Here is a 14931-nt window from a genome sequence, read left to right as displayed (position 1 = left end):
GGTGGAGGCCACTGCTTCTTTGGGAGAAGAGGCAGGGCTGGCTACCTGGATGTGCTCTAATTTGTGGTAACAACTGAATCTTGTCAGATACTAGTTAAATCCGAGCTATGGGTGTGAAGCACTAATATGCCAGTACATTTGATTGTGACCTGTTCTAATTTTGTACTTGAACTTTTTTTAGAAAGGGCTATACGTCAACTTAATGTGCTAGCAGAACTTATTGTGTTGTCTGTCTGTTTTCTTTGCATAGCATTCAAGATATCTCCCCGTCATTGATAAAGACGATGAACCATTATGTACGAATTCGTTGGTTTCAACATAGGCCTACCCGTAGCGATCCACTGCTTCCATGCTGATTGTGCCGCCTGCGTGAAATTTTTGTATGCAAGTTCAGTGTGCTATGATGTTCTATATGATTGTGTGAACTATATAAGTTTTTACTGAGCATCAGCAATGCATATGGCTGAAAGATGTATTTATGAGCATCGACCGATGGGTCTCTCTCTCTCACACACACACACACGCACACCCACACGCACACACACACAAGTGGGACCCGTTTTTATTTGCTCGTGACATCTTTTAATTAAGTTCCATTGTAATCTAACTTATTTCTTAAGTTATTAATTGAGTTCAATGACTTCAAAAAGCTGTATAGAAGCCTTGTTTGGGCCTTTCCGGCATCGCTGAATGTGGGCTGAGTAGCCATGTTAGGTTGTACTGTACTACACAGGCCTTTTTTTTCAACATCAGCAATGCAACTGGGCCGACAAGTGTACACAATATCCGGGTCAACTTGTTATTCTCCGCCCCGCTGGGCTGCAAACTTTCCTAGGAGGTATGCATTAGGCTTAACAAGAAAATGGAATTTAAGAAATAATAAAAGGGATGTAATTGTAATAACTGGGCAGTAACTATGCACCAAACACGTAATTAGTTTAAAAAATATATTATTTTTGGAATTTGAAAATTTTAATTTCATTGCTTGTTGCACGCGCAATATTTCGTAGGATTTTAACGTAATACAACTTTATTTTGAAATTATATTTAAGCTGACTAGAAATTTTGGATCCCATCAAAATGTGGGAATTTTTTTTGAATTCTGTTTTGAGCGGTTGATTGAAATTATTAATCATTGTCCTAGCTAGAAGTTGGGCTGTACTTTTAACAAACTGTAAATGGGCTATAGTAAGTTCCATTAGAATTAAAAAAAGGGACGTACATTCTTACAAATCGCAAATGGGTTATATGTTCTCTGCCAAATCTGAGCTGTGGGCCTACTAAGTTGACGCGTACCAAGGGCTTTGTCAACTTAGTCAATATAAACGATTCTAGCTGCAGTGATTGTACGATGTCCATCCAACGGCCGTAGTGCTTCTTGAACCTCTGGTCTTCTTGCTCCAGCCGCCCAAAGCAGCACCGGTGATGCCGCGAGCTCCTACCTCCCGTAGCCGGCTGTGATGCCGCGGAGGCCTCACCGCCCCGTACTACTCCCACCGCTGGCCAGGCCATCCCTCTACTCACCCACACCCCCTGTTATTCTGCGGTGACCGCAGCCGAACCAGTGAACCCTCGTACTCCTCTTCGCGTGGGCTTCCACTGCTACATCTTCCCCGGCTCTGCGTCATCCCCTTCTTAGGCCTCGCCTCGTCCACCGCCCTGGTGCTCTCGGTGCGGCGTGGTCAATGTGGTCAACGACCGACTTCCATCGGAAGAGTACTGTACATGGAGAGGCTGACAACTGGGTCCAGGCGGCCGCAAGGAAGTTCCTCCTTATTACGTGCAAAATAATTATTCCTCCACCTGACAGCAGGGACCCATCGGACTGGCCACCTTATTTCGCAAAAAAATGTTCCCCCCTGACTGCTGGGACCCACCAGATGGGCCATCATATTTCGCGAAAAAACGTCCCCCCTGCTGTCAGCTCGGACCCACCGGAAGTACCTTCTTATTACGCACAAAGAAATGAATACTACCCCTGCTAGCTGGGACCCACCTTGGTGGGAGGCTGACTTGTGGGCCTACTAAGTTGATGGGGACGGAGGGCTTTGTGAACTTAGTCAATATGAACGATTCTAGCTCCAGTGACCGTACGATGTCCATCCAACGGCCGTAGTGCTTCTTCAACCTCTAGTCTTCTTCCTCCAGCCGCCAAAGTAGCACCGGGTTGTGATGCATGCTCCTGCATCCCGTGGCCGTCTGTGCTGCTGCGAAGGCCTCAGCGCCCCCTACTATTCCCACCACTGGCCAGGCCCTGTGGCGACGGCAGCCTCACAATGCAGCCGAACCAGTGGACCCTCGTACTCCTCTCCGTGTGGGCTTCCACTACCGCTTCTTCCTTGGCTCCATGTCGTCCCCCTCCTAGGCCTCGCCGTCGTCCACCGCCCTGGTGCTCTCAGTGCGGCGTGGTCAACGTGATCAAGGAACGACTTCCATCGGACATGGACTGTACATGGAGAGGCTGACAGCTGGGTCCACGGCCGTAGCAAGGAAGTGCCTCCTTATTACGCGGAAAATAATGATTCCTCCACCTGACAACAGGGACCCACTGGACAGGCCATCGTATTTCGGGAAAAAATGTTTCCCCCTGACTGCTGGGAGCTACTAGCTACATCTTCGCACGCAAGGAAGTGCGTCCATATTACGGGCAAAAAAAATGATTCGCCCCCTGACTGCTGGGACCCACCAGCTACATCTTCGCATGCAATTAAGTGTGTCCGGGCAAAAAAAAATGATTCGCCCCCCTGACTGCTGGGACCCAATAGCTACATCTTCGCATGCAAGGAATTGCCTAACAGTCGGGACCCACCTGGTCGAAGCGTACGTAGCGTTGTCATTCTGGTCGCGAATGTGTACGTACATACTGGTCAACGTAGTGGTGCGCACGTGTCATAGTAGAGGCGCGCACGTAGCATGTACACGTACATACAACGGCTAGGGTGCCAGAAAGTAATTTCGTCCACGTACGTACATACGGGCGGGGTCTCGAACGCCTACTCGCGCATACGTACGGCCAGGGCTCGTGTACATGGCTAGGTCCGAATGGAGAAACTGCGTCATCGTCGTGTTCATGGGGAGGCAACGAAATGCGTCGTGTTCATGGGGAGGCAACGGAATGCCTCGTGTTCATGGGGAGGCAACGAAATGCGTCATGTTCATTGGGAGGCAACGAAACGCGTGGGAGCCCACCGGCATGGATGGAACAGGCGATGGAAACGAGGCCTAACGTACCGCAGAATGGAGGAAACATCCTTGTGTTCGACCGGCCATGTTCGAAACAGGATCCTGTTCATCGGGAGGGGTCTGGCGTACCGCAAAATGGAGGAAACGGACCTCCTACGGTCGAAATGGGGTCCTGTTAATCGGGAGGGGTGTGACGTACCGCAAAACGGACGAAACGGACTTGTGTTGGAGCGCTACAGTCGAAATGGGGGTCCTGTTCATCGAGAGGGGTGTGGCATACCACAAAACAGGACTCCACGGGATACTGTTCATCTCCACCATCGACCTCCTCTAGCCTCCACGGGCTACTGTTTATCCACCGTCGACCTCCTCCAGCCTCCACGGACTCCTGTTCATCCAGCCTCCACCACGCGCTACTCCACCGGCTCGATTGATCGGGGTCCTATTCATCCAGAGACAACGCCATGGGGTCTTGTTCATCTACCCCCACTGCTCACTGTTCATCCAACCCCCCCCCCCGCAACGCTCACTGTTCATCCAGAGACAACATCGATCGGCTTCAGTTAGCAGCGGTAGCGAAGGAATCACTCTATTGGGTTCAGTAACGCGTAGCCTACAGTGCAATCGCTCGGGTTCAGTTAGAGCCCAACGCCTCGCTCGGGTTCAGTTAGAGCCAATGCCTCGCACACACGCGCGTACGTGTATGAGAGAAACGCGCATCGCTCGGCCCCCGACCACCCACCGTAACCGGGATCTCCCCGAAATTTTCCTCGCCCTTGCTTCTACCATGGTGTTTTCCGTCATGGACGGCCCAAAGAATGTCATGCAGCTGCGTCTCCGACCCGCCCAGGACGAAAATCCCATTTTCTTTCATGATTTTTTGTCATAGAAGTAGGAGCCCACCACTTCTATGATGATACCGGGTTTTGTCACAATTATCGTCATAGAAGTGTCATAAGTATGACAGGATTTTTTTCCGTCGGCCCAAAATGTCACGGATGTGTCTTTTTTTTGTAGTGATGATTGACTGCTCTCATTGAGCAATATGTGAAACTATAACTGATCTGCCTTTGATCACTGCACATTTCCTGATGGGTTGTTGTGTGGTACCATCAGGTAATAAATATAAAGTCTTTAAATTGTCCCAACAAAACAAATAATGCATTTGCTGTTGTACATAACATTTTTAGAGGTAGCTGTGGAGGTTAATTTTCCAATTTCCAGTGAGAATAAGGACATGATAGCATCTCTCAAGCAAGATGACATCATAGTGAAGGCTATGAGAACGAGCAAGGTGTGCTGACCAACAGTCACCCTTTTGTATACTTGCTATTTATTTACTCATTACTACCCATACCAACAAGTAAAATCATGATTATGAAGTATAATGGTAGAAAATCCAATAGTGAGGAATTTGTTGCAATGTGAACTACTAGCTCACAACAAATCTTCATTGACCCCAACAAACCCATACCATATCTTGGAGATAGGCTGACATAATTCAAGTAAGCAGTAACAACAATCATCAAAAATATGCACCAACCAAATATATTACATCTGTGCACATATCATCAAAAACATGCACCAATCAAGAGCAGTCTATACTTGACAAATCCTTCAAAATATGCACTAATCATCATACTACCATAGAGTAATACATGAAACTATAACTGATCCTCATTCCATCATTACAAATTTCCTCACGGACAGATTTTGTGCTTGCCTTTTAGTTTTTAATAACGAAGCATCAACAAATACATATACACAGTCTTCAAATAATCCCAACAAACCAGAACATGTGTATGCTCCAGTGAATATACTTTTTCTATATCTAGTAGTGTGTGTGGGGGGTCATTTTCCAGGGAGAAAAAGTACTTGATAGCATCTGTCAAGCAAGATGATAGCATAGTGAAGGCTATGTTGATGAGCAAGGTATGCTGGCCAACACTCACCCTTTTCTCTTACTTGCTACGGAAGTGTTTACCCATTACTACCCATACGAACAATTAAAACCATCATTATGCAGTACATTGTCAGATTATCTTGTGGTAAGATTAGTTGTTGCAATATGACCTACTAGTTGACAGTAAATCTGTGAATACCCGAAACATGCACACAAGCAAGTGTCAGATATTAACTTCGGCGGTGCCTGCTAGATCGCAAAATTAAGGCCAGATCGACATGCGAAGGGCAGGGAAGATCAATCTTACCTATGAAGTGGTACTAGATGGGGCTGGAGTAGACTTGTTCGAAGCTGACACCACCGGAGCTTCAGGCGGCGCAGCCAAGATTGGGAAGAAGTGGTGTCATTGTCGGACCTTACTGTCCACGAAAAAGTGGAGAATCATGGCCAGAGCAGGGGGAGTGGGTGGCCTCGCGGATTCGGCCGATTTGACAACGATGGGGGTGGCCAAGGTGACGGCTTGGCAAACCCTAGCCGTTGCCCTCCGCGTTGCCTCTCTGTCTCTGCAAAGAACTAAGTATGGTGCGATTGGGAATGGGAGTGGGGTTGGGGTTGGGGCCATCGCTCGCTTTTCTGTCTGCCTCCCACTTGTACAGGCCCACAAAAGGAACAAAGTGTTGGGCCGAACCAGATGCAGATTTGGCAGCTTTCCCAATTCTGGCCAAACAGAAAAGATCAACATGACCATAGGTGTGCTTTTGAAGAAACCATAAAAATACACTGCTGTTCATATTGCATGTGGATGAGTCTTGTAGTACACCAATTGATCTTGAATAATTTTAAGCACTGCACAGTATATATATGAAAATAATGGTTAACCAATAAAATGGTAAACTATTAGACGCAAGGTTACAAATATTTGAAAAAATCAATATTGAATTGTATGCATTTTTCTGATTAAGTTTAATAAATGTAACATTTTTGCAAAAACTATGATAATTAAAATATTAATTGGTATTTTCCAAAAAACAACAACCGCAAAGGACTACTTATGCCAACCAGAACTTCTTCAGGGTTTTGGTTATTCATCTATTCTTTGGCATGCTGGTTCTCATTACGCCTTCTTCGGACCTTCTATTTGTCTGACAAGTTCCTGATATATTGGGTTAGCGCCTTGTGTTTCGCCCTCACACTATGCTTCATTTGGTAGCCTTTGGCAACTCCTTCTGCGTGCTCAAGAATACTAACGAAAGCCGGGTCCAGATATTTTCCACATAACGCGCAATGATACGCCATATGCTTAAGCATGTTGCATTGCCCATTTTGCAATCCTTCAAGGGTTTTCTGAGTGTGTGCATCCATCTCTCCTTCGGAAATGTCCGCACAATCATGAGAATAAGGTTGCAAGTTTAAATTATGTATAATATAAGCTGCACCATTGTTTACAGTTACTAATATTCCCTAAGTTCCATACTGTAGTGCCTATAAATTATTTTTAAAGTAAATATTTATTAACTTTGAAATTTTTTGGAGAAAAAAGCAATATCAAATCCATATGAAAGCATAAATCATATGATGTACTTTAAAAAAATTGTCAATAAACATGCACAACCTGTATGATGTCTGACTTTTAGCATAAAACCAAAACGCACTAAATTATGGAGTGGATGAACCATTAATTTCTCAAAGATTGATTGAATAAATAGTGATCATTATGTACTGATGATCAATAGTATATTTAGAGCTAGATTATATTATGCCAATTCAACAACGTATTGATGGTTTAATGATTAACCTCTAACCTTAAACTTGAAGACATATCTAGGGTTAAAAAAATTAAGCTTACCGTAACGGAATTCCAGTCCATGCCGTGCATGTGCTGCTGCTTGTGATCAATGACGGAGTAGTGCACCTCCTCGTTGACATGATGCTTCTCTGGGTCGGAGACCGACTAGTCCAAAGCTTTCTCCTGGGGATCCCGATCCATGCGATGGACGACGACATTGGTGGTTAGCCCCGCAAGTCCATGATATGTCACGACGACGCCCATGATAGGCCCCCCACGTCCATGGCCATGATCTGTCACATCGGCCAATTGACCTCTTCATATCCGGCGGCAGGGAGGTGGGCGTGTGAGCGGCGGCGATGGTTTTAGAGCATATCCTTGGGGGAGAGATGCGGGAAGTAATTGGTAGTTACCTACTATAGCAGAAATACTTGTGAGAAAAATTGATTGGTGGGTGTTGGGCACCTTCAATGTAGCGGCGCTTATTTAGGCGCTTAATTATGATCCTGAAAAAAAAATCACAAGCGTAGGCGCTTGGGGCAGGAGCTAGGAACTAGATTTTGTACATCTACATGATGCAATCCAAAGATCGTGTTCGGGGTGAATGGGTTGGGGATTGAAAATTGTGTACATAAACCCTAGTGCTCAAGACTTGTGAAACATCAGATCAAATTGTCATTAAGTGATCTAGTATTACTTTGATCGAGACTTTGTGATCATCATGTAGCCACGCCACAACCAACACGATGGTTCTTGTACTACTTGGATCAACACCTTAGGCAGCAAACTAGTGCATTTCCTTTTTGAGTCACCATCTTCTTTCTTAAAAACCACATGTACACACTCATCATGTATACCGTAACACATCAGAATCTGTTAACGAGCGCTCACAAGCTTAACTAGCTTCAAACGAACCTAGCCAATAAGGGTTTTATGCTACTTAATCTCAACGAGCCGATGATTAATGAGCACGAGTTTAAGAAGCAGAGATGCCAAACCATACACCAATTAACATAGGTCTACCTTAGTTCAACGCTTCCATATATACAAAAGCAAGCACCACGTAGCAGTACTGGTGCACATAGTTCAACCATAAACATTCACCAACAAAGTATAGCATAGGGTAGTACTTAGCATAGTTAAAACCAAAAGAACGTCAGTTCTAGCTGCGAGGGTGCGCACTTTCCTAAAGCCTCATCAAGTACTCGGCATATGCGGCGTGCTTCACCCTGAAAGCGTAGCCATTCTTGATGCTGCCTTGGGATGTTCTGAGTGCATGCTGAATGGCATGCGTCATGCTGCCTTTCATCACTTTGTTGCAGTAAGGGCATCCGTAGGCCCCCTCCTGAATCTAGGCCTCACACTTTTGTTGAGCTCACCACTGTCCAGCTCCCTCACCTTCTGCCTCCTATAGATCCTCTATGTTTCGGGGTCGCTGTCGACGGCGTCACTTAGGACCTACATATAGTACAAAATGTTGCCTAAGTATATTTAATATGAGAATTCAGCTGGCACAGAGTCTATGAAACATAATGTAATTAATGACAACTTAAAATATCTTCAAATGATGTTGAAAAAAATACATGCATAACTTATTAGTTGTTACATAAGCAACTAATTGGGATAGTACCATATAGTAAAAAAATGAAGGATCAACCATACATATCGAAGAGAGCACTAGCAATGCCACATTTTTCCACACATTTTTTCCAGCTTGCCTAAATTTAGTTCATCAAAATGAGAGCCACAAGTTGGCAAGCCTAAGGGAATCTTGCCTCACTTTTTGTGTGTATGCCATGTCGGACCCAAGTGTGGCTTGCCTAAGGTGTGGCTGGAACCAAACACTGACTTAAGTTGGTCAAACTTTCCTAACCTTAGGTGTGGCAATCTTTGGAAAAGTTAGTCACAAACCAAACAACCCTTTAGTGCAACAAAATTCACTTGTTACGTAAAAATACATGAACTGATGATGTAACATGGCAAAGCAACATACAGATGTACTAATGCAAAAAATGACTTATAACTTACATGCATGACTAGATAAAATAGCTAATGAGCTGTATCTATTTAGGGTTAGAATTTTGTGTGCTTATGATATTGGATATTGAAAGTCCCCATGTTATCGTCGTGGAAGTTTCCCCTGTTGATCGATACCCCACCCATCAATGTTCCTGAACCATTCAACGTTCTAGGCAAAGTAATTATTATGAATTCTGATAATAAGTGACAGCCTATGGTAATTGGACTCCAGGAATCAAGCAATTGGTGTTGAGAAAATTGAACGATAAAAAAATTGTTTGTTGGATTAAGCGTGAAAGGCTAGTTTCATGCAAATTGACATGAAGTTTAGTGCACAAACTACACCACTTTTACTCCATTTAGCAATAAAATAACCATATATAAGAAATTTTGGGTGGTTGGTAAATCTATCTTAAAATTTGGCATCAACACATTCTGGATGCACGAGAGCCATGGGATCGGAGTGGTTGGTAGATCTTAAAAACAAGATAACCTATACAATGAGGAGTCGACCCCCATACCCATGCACCCATGTTGATCCGCCCTGACATCTAACGGATCTAACGAACCTAGGTACGGATTTCATCGATGGAAGAAAAGCAGAAACCCTAGCCATGCACAAAAATAGATAAAGGACTGAACAAGGAAACCTAGGGTATTTCCAAAAATATGACTGACCTCTTGTTCCTCATCATCGTCGTCGACGTTGACCACGGGCTGCGGCAGAGGAGGCATATGGCATGGCAGAGGAGCGCTCACAATGAGCCTGGACGTGGTCGACGACGTCAAGGCCGCCCTGCTACCGGCTGGACCCCTCGCCGGCAGGGACGGGTTTCTCCATGTGCAGCTTCGCACGGGGCTTGGATGCTTCGTGCGCCATGGCGTCAGCCCTGGCGTCGGCCCTCCCTCCCATGGTGCACTTGGGCATCTCGACGGCGGAGGTGTAGCGGCGGGAAGAGAGCAGCGGCGGGAAGGGCACAACGAGTGGTGAGGCATGGGAGGAGAAAACCCTCCTATTTGTGGATTTGTGGATGGAGAAGAGGACGAGAAGAGGGGGGCGACGATGAGATTAATGCTATGGGGAAGCGGGGCATGCTGTGGGGAAGCGGAGCCGCCGATTTAGTCCTTGGTAGTCAAACGCATTTGTTGCCACGTTCACACCTCCCCGTGCGTCATTCACACCACCACGTCTGCCACGTCAAAACGCAACTTCTCACTAAAATGAATAGCCCAATCGTGCACAACCATGATTTAGGAATAATGCAACTTCCCTTCAAATAATTGTGTAATGCAACTGCTCCCTCATTACACGCAACAAAGTCATACAGTGGGACAACTGCATTTGTAGGCTTGTTTCATATGCACGTGTCATGTTTTATATTTGTCCTAAAATATGTTCTAAAACTTTACAATCAATGGAATGACAAATGGATGTGACAAAACTTCATCAGCAACCGTGCGGATTCGTCTGCCATATATCCGATGTTCGGTACTGAGGAGGGGAATGTTGATCCACGCAATGCCATATGTTTCATCTGGACCCATATCATGCACCCCTAGCCAACTGGGCCAAAACATGCGCCACTAGCCTTCTCGATCCAAACAACGAGCTTGTGTCCACCATGCACAGAGATGGTCATGTGGACAGGTTTGCTAGCACTAGTGAATGATGTCGGATCTCGGTGTGCAATATGTGTAGCCGCGTGTCTCTTTGGCATGCCTGGCATACCAATGGGAGGGACTCGTCGAAGGTCCAACGAACCGCTGTGGGGTCAATACTGGATGTATGGTGTGGGTCAACCTGGCAAACAGTGCATGGTTTGAGTTTAGGTGGCTAGGTGTGCATGGCTGGGGGGCTAGATGACTAATGAGTGCGCATGCGTCTTCTGTACATTGTCAAGGTTGAATGGTGGTTGTCTATGTGGCCATGCGTGCGTGCATGGTGTGGGTCCAGTTTGCGTGCGTTGCACGGGACATGCCTTGGTGGCTAGGGCCCACAAATTATAGCACAGAGTTCTGAAGTAATACGTGATGTTACGGATGTCACGGATGTGTCTTTTTTTGCAGTGATGATTGACTGCTCTCATTGAGCAATACGTGAAACTATAACTGATCTGCCTTTGATCACTGCACATTTCTTGATGGGCTGTTGTGTGGTACCATCAGGTAATAAATATAAAGTATTTAAATTGTCCCAACAAAACAAATAATGTATTTGCTGCTGTACATAACATTTTTAGAGGTAGCTGTGGAGGTTAATTTTCCAATTTCCAGTGAGAATAAGGACATGATAGCATCTCTCAAGCAAGATGACATCATAGTGAAGGCTATGAGAACGAGCAAGGTGTGCTGACCAACAGTCACCCTTTTGTATACTTGCTATTTATTTACTCATTACTACCCATACCAACAAGTAAAATCATGATTATGAAGTATAATGGTAGAAAATCCAATAGTGAGGAATTTGTTGCAATGTGAACTACTAGCTCACAGCAAATCTTCATTGACCCCAACAAGCCCGTACCATATCTCGTAGATAGGCTGACATAATTCAAGTAAGCAGTAACAACAATCATCAAAAATATGAACCAACCAAATATATTACATGTGTGCACATATCATCAAAAACATGCACCAATCAAGAGCAGTCTATACTTGACAAATCCTTCAAAATATGCACTAATCATCATACTACCATAGAGTAATACATGAAACTATAACTGATCCTCATTCCATCATTACAAATTTCCTCATGGATAGATTTTGTGCTCGCCTTTTTAGTTTTTAATAACTAAGCATCAAAAAATACATATACACAGTCTTCAAACAATCCCAACAAACCAGAACATGTGTATGCTCCGGTGAATATACTTTTTCTATATCTAGTAGTGGGGGGTCATTTTCCAGGGAGAAAAAGTACTTGATAGCATCTGTCAAGCAAGATGATAGCATAGTGAAGGCTATGTTGACGAGCAAGGTATGCTGGCCAACACTCACCCTTTTCTCTTACTTGCTACGGAAGTGTTTACCCATTACTACCCATACGAACAATTAAAACCATGATTATGCAGTACAATGTCAGATTATCTTGTGGTAAGATTAGTTGTTGCAATATGACCTACTAGTTGACAGTAAATTTGTGAATACCCAAAACATGCACACAAGCAAGTGTCAGATTTTAACTTCGCGGTGCTGCTAGATCGCAAAATTAAGGCCAGATCGACATGCGAAGGGCAGGGAAGATCAATCTTACCTATGAAGTGGTACTAGATGGGGCTCGAGTAGACTTGTTCGAAGCTGACACCACCAGAACTTCAGGTGGCGCAGCCAGGATTGGGGAGAAGAGGTGTCGTTGTCGGACCTTACTATCCATGAAGAAGTGGAGAATCGTGGCTAGAGCAGGGGAAGTGGGTGGCCTGGCAGATTCGGTCGATTTGACAATGATGGGGGTGGCCAAGGTGACGGTTTGGCAAACCCTAGCCGTCGCCCTCCGCGTCGCCTCTCTGTCTCTCCAAAGAACTAAGTATGGTGGGATTGGGAACGGGAGTGAGGTTGGGGTTGGGGCCATCGCTCGCTTTTCTGTCTGCCTCCCACTTGTACAGGCCCACAAAAGGAACAAAGTGTTGGGCCGGATCAGATGCAGATTTGGCAGCTTTCCCTATTCTGGCCAAACAGAAAAGATCAGCATGACCACAGGTGTGCTTTTGAAGAAACCCTAAAAATACACTGCTGTTCATATTGCATGTGGATGAGTCTTTCAGTACACCAATTGATCTTGAATAATTTTAAGCACTGCACAATATATATATGAAAATAATGGTTAACCTATAAAATGGTAAACTATTAGATGCAAGGTTACAAATATTTGAAAAAATCAATAATTGAACTGTATGCATTTTTATGATTAAATTTAATAAATGTAACATTTTTGCAAAAACTATGATAATTAAAATATTAATTGTTATTTTCAAAAAAACAACAACCGCAAAGGACTACTTATGCCAACCAGAACTTCTTCAGGGTTTTGGTTATTCATCTATTCTTTGGCATGCTGGTTCTCATTACGCCTTCTTTGGACCTTCTATTTGTCCGACAAATTGCTGATATATTGGGCTAGCGCCTTGTGTTTTGCCCTCGCACTATGCTTCATTTGGTAGCCTTTGGCAACTCCTTCGGCGTGCTCAAGAATACTAACGAAAGCCGGGTCCAGATATTTTCCACATAACATGCAATGATATGCCATATGCTTAAGCACGTTGCATTGCCCATTCTGCAATTCTTCAAGGGTTTTCTGAGTGTGTGCATCCATCTCTCCTTCGGAAATGTCCGCATAATCATGAGAATAAGGCTGCAAGTTTAAATTATGTATGATATAAGCTGCACCATTGTTTACAGTTACTAATATTCCCTAAGTTCCATACTGTAGTGCCTATAAATTATTTTTAAAGTAAATATTTATTAACTTTGAATTTTTTTGGAGAAAAAAGCAATATCAAATCCATATGAAAGCATAAATCATATGATGTACTTTAAAAAAAATTGTCAATAAACATGCACAACCTTTATGATGTCTGACTTTTAGCATAAAACCAAAACGCACTAAATTGTGGAGTAGATGAACCATTAATTTCTCAAAGATTGATTGAATAAATAATGATCATTATGTACTGATGATCAACAGTATATTTAGAGCTAGATTCTATTAGGCCAATGAAAGTACATGTAGTCCCCATGTGTGGTTTTGGTAATTAAATGACAATCCTAATGGACAAATGTTTGCACTAAGATATACATTTGAAGGAAAGTTCCATTTGCAATGCATGAAGAATATTGGATGAATTGGTGGATGAAATCCATCAACATCTATATATGCATTGAGACTTGATAATGAATGACAATTCCTATGAAGAAACAATGACATCAAGTTATATAGGAAGGTTTGTTCCATGGGTGATGCAAGAAGGATATTGAATGGATTCGGAATGAATGCCATATACATGTAGTTGTGCATCAAGATTAATCATGGAGCAAATATTAAGGTTGACCAAGATGAAGATCGAAGATTGAATTCAAAGATGGTCAACACACAAGCGCAAATCATGTGCCACGTGAGATCTTGTGGTATGGTCAGAATTTGTCAATTGCGCTTTGTGTACTAACCCATACTATGTGTTGCCAATGTTTTTGAGAGGAGATTCTCATGGGCTCGCATCGAGAGAGATATTTCAAGTGTCTATGAGAGGATGACATCAAGTGTTGATGATCATGGTTGACAAGGGCAAGTTCAAGATAACTATCCCGAAGGACTACATGCTTGAAGCTTGTGGATGATCACATGATGGACACATGAAGATAAATACAAAGCAAAGCTTTCCACATTGTGTATGGGGGAGCTATTTGAAGACTTCACCAATGTCTTGCCATTCAACTTGATCCAAGAAGAAACTTCAACTTCAAGCTCAAGTGAAAGGCTCGAGTCAAAGGTATTAGTTCCTTCGACGTTAGTGTTGTGGAGTGATGAACACCGAAGGAACACATACACTCAAGAATGGATTATTGATAGCTATGTAGTGTAGACCTATTATGATTCTTGAGTTATAGGGATCCCACACTATTAAGAGGGGATCAAAGGGGTTCGTGATAGATTTTCTCAAGTCAACATCTTCTCTACACAATTCCACTCATATCCTATATACCAAAGAAAATCCAAAGCCAAATAGGTTACCCAAATACATGATAAAACCTTTGCATATTTTGAATCCTCCATTTTGGTTCATCTTGGGTGGTTCTCTATGTGAGGACCTGGGTTTTTTTCGTAGCTTCAAAACGAGCCCAAGATCATCAAAATCGGAGTCCGGATGTAAAAGTTGTGCCTATTTCAGTTTCTAGGCTGCAGCAGTTTGGTTTAGCCGGATCATCCGGGTCCTCTCCCATATCATCCGGGTTCCTTCCCGGATCATCCGGGTTATTCGTAAAATTCATCACAGAAGCTTATTTCGCTAGCCAGATTATCCGGCTACCCACCTGGATCATCCGGGAA

Source organism: Triticum aestivum, chromosome 6B (assembly GCF_018294505.1).
Source record: "Triticum aestivum cultivar Chinese Spring chromosome 6B, IWGSC CS RefSeq v2.1, whole genome shotgun sequence".
In the NCBI taxonomy this organism is placed as follows: domain Eukaryota; kingdom Viridiplantae; phylum Streptophyta; class Magnoliopsida; order Poales; family Poaceae; genus Triticum; species Triticum aestivum.
Note: the sequence above shows the minus strand (reverse complement) of the source record.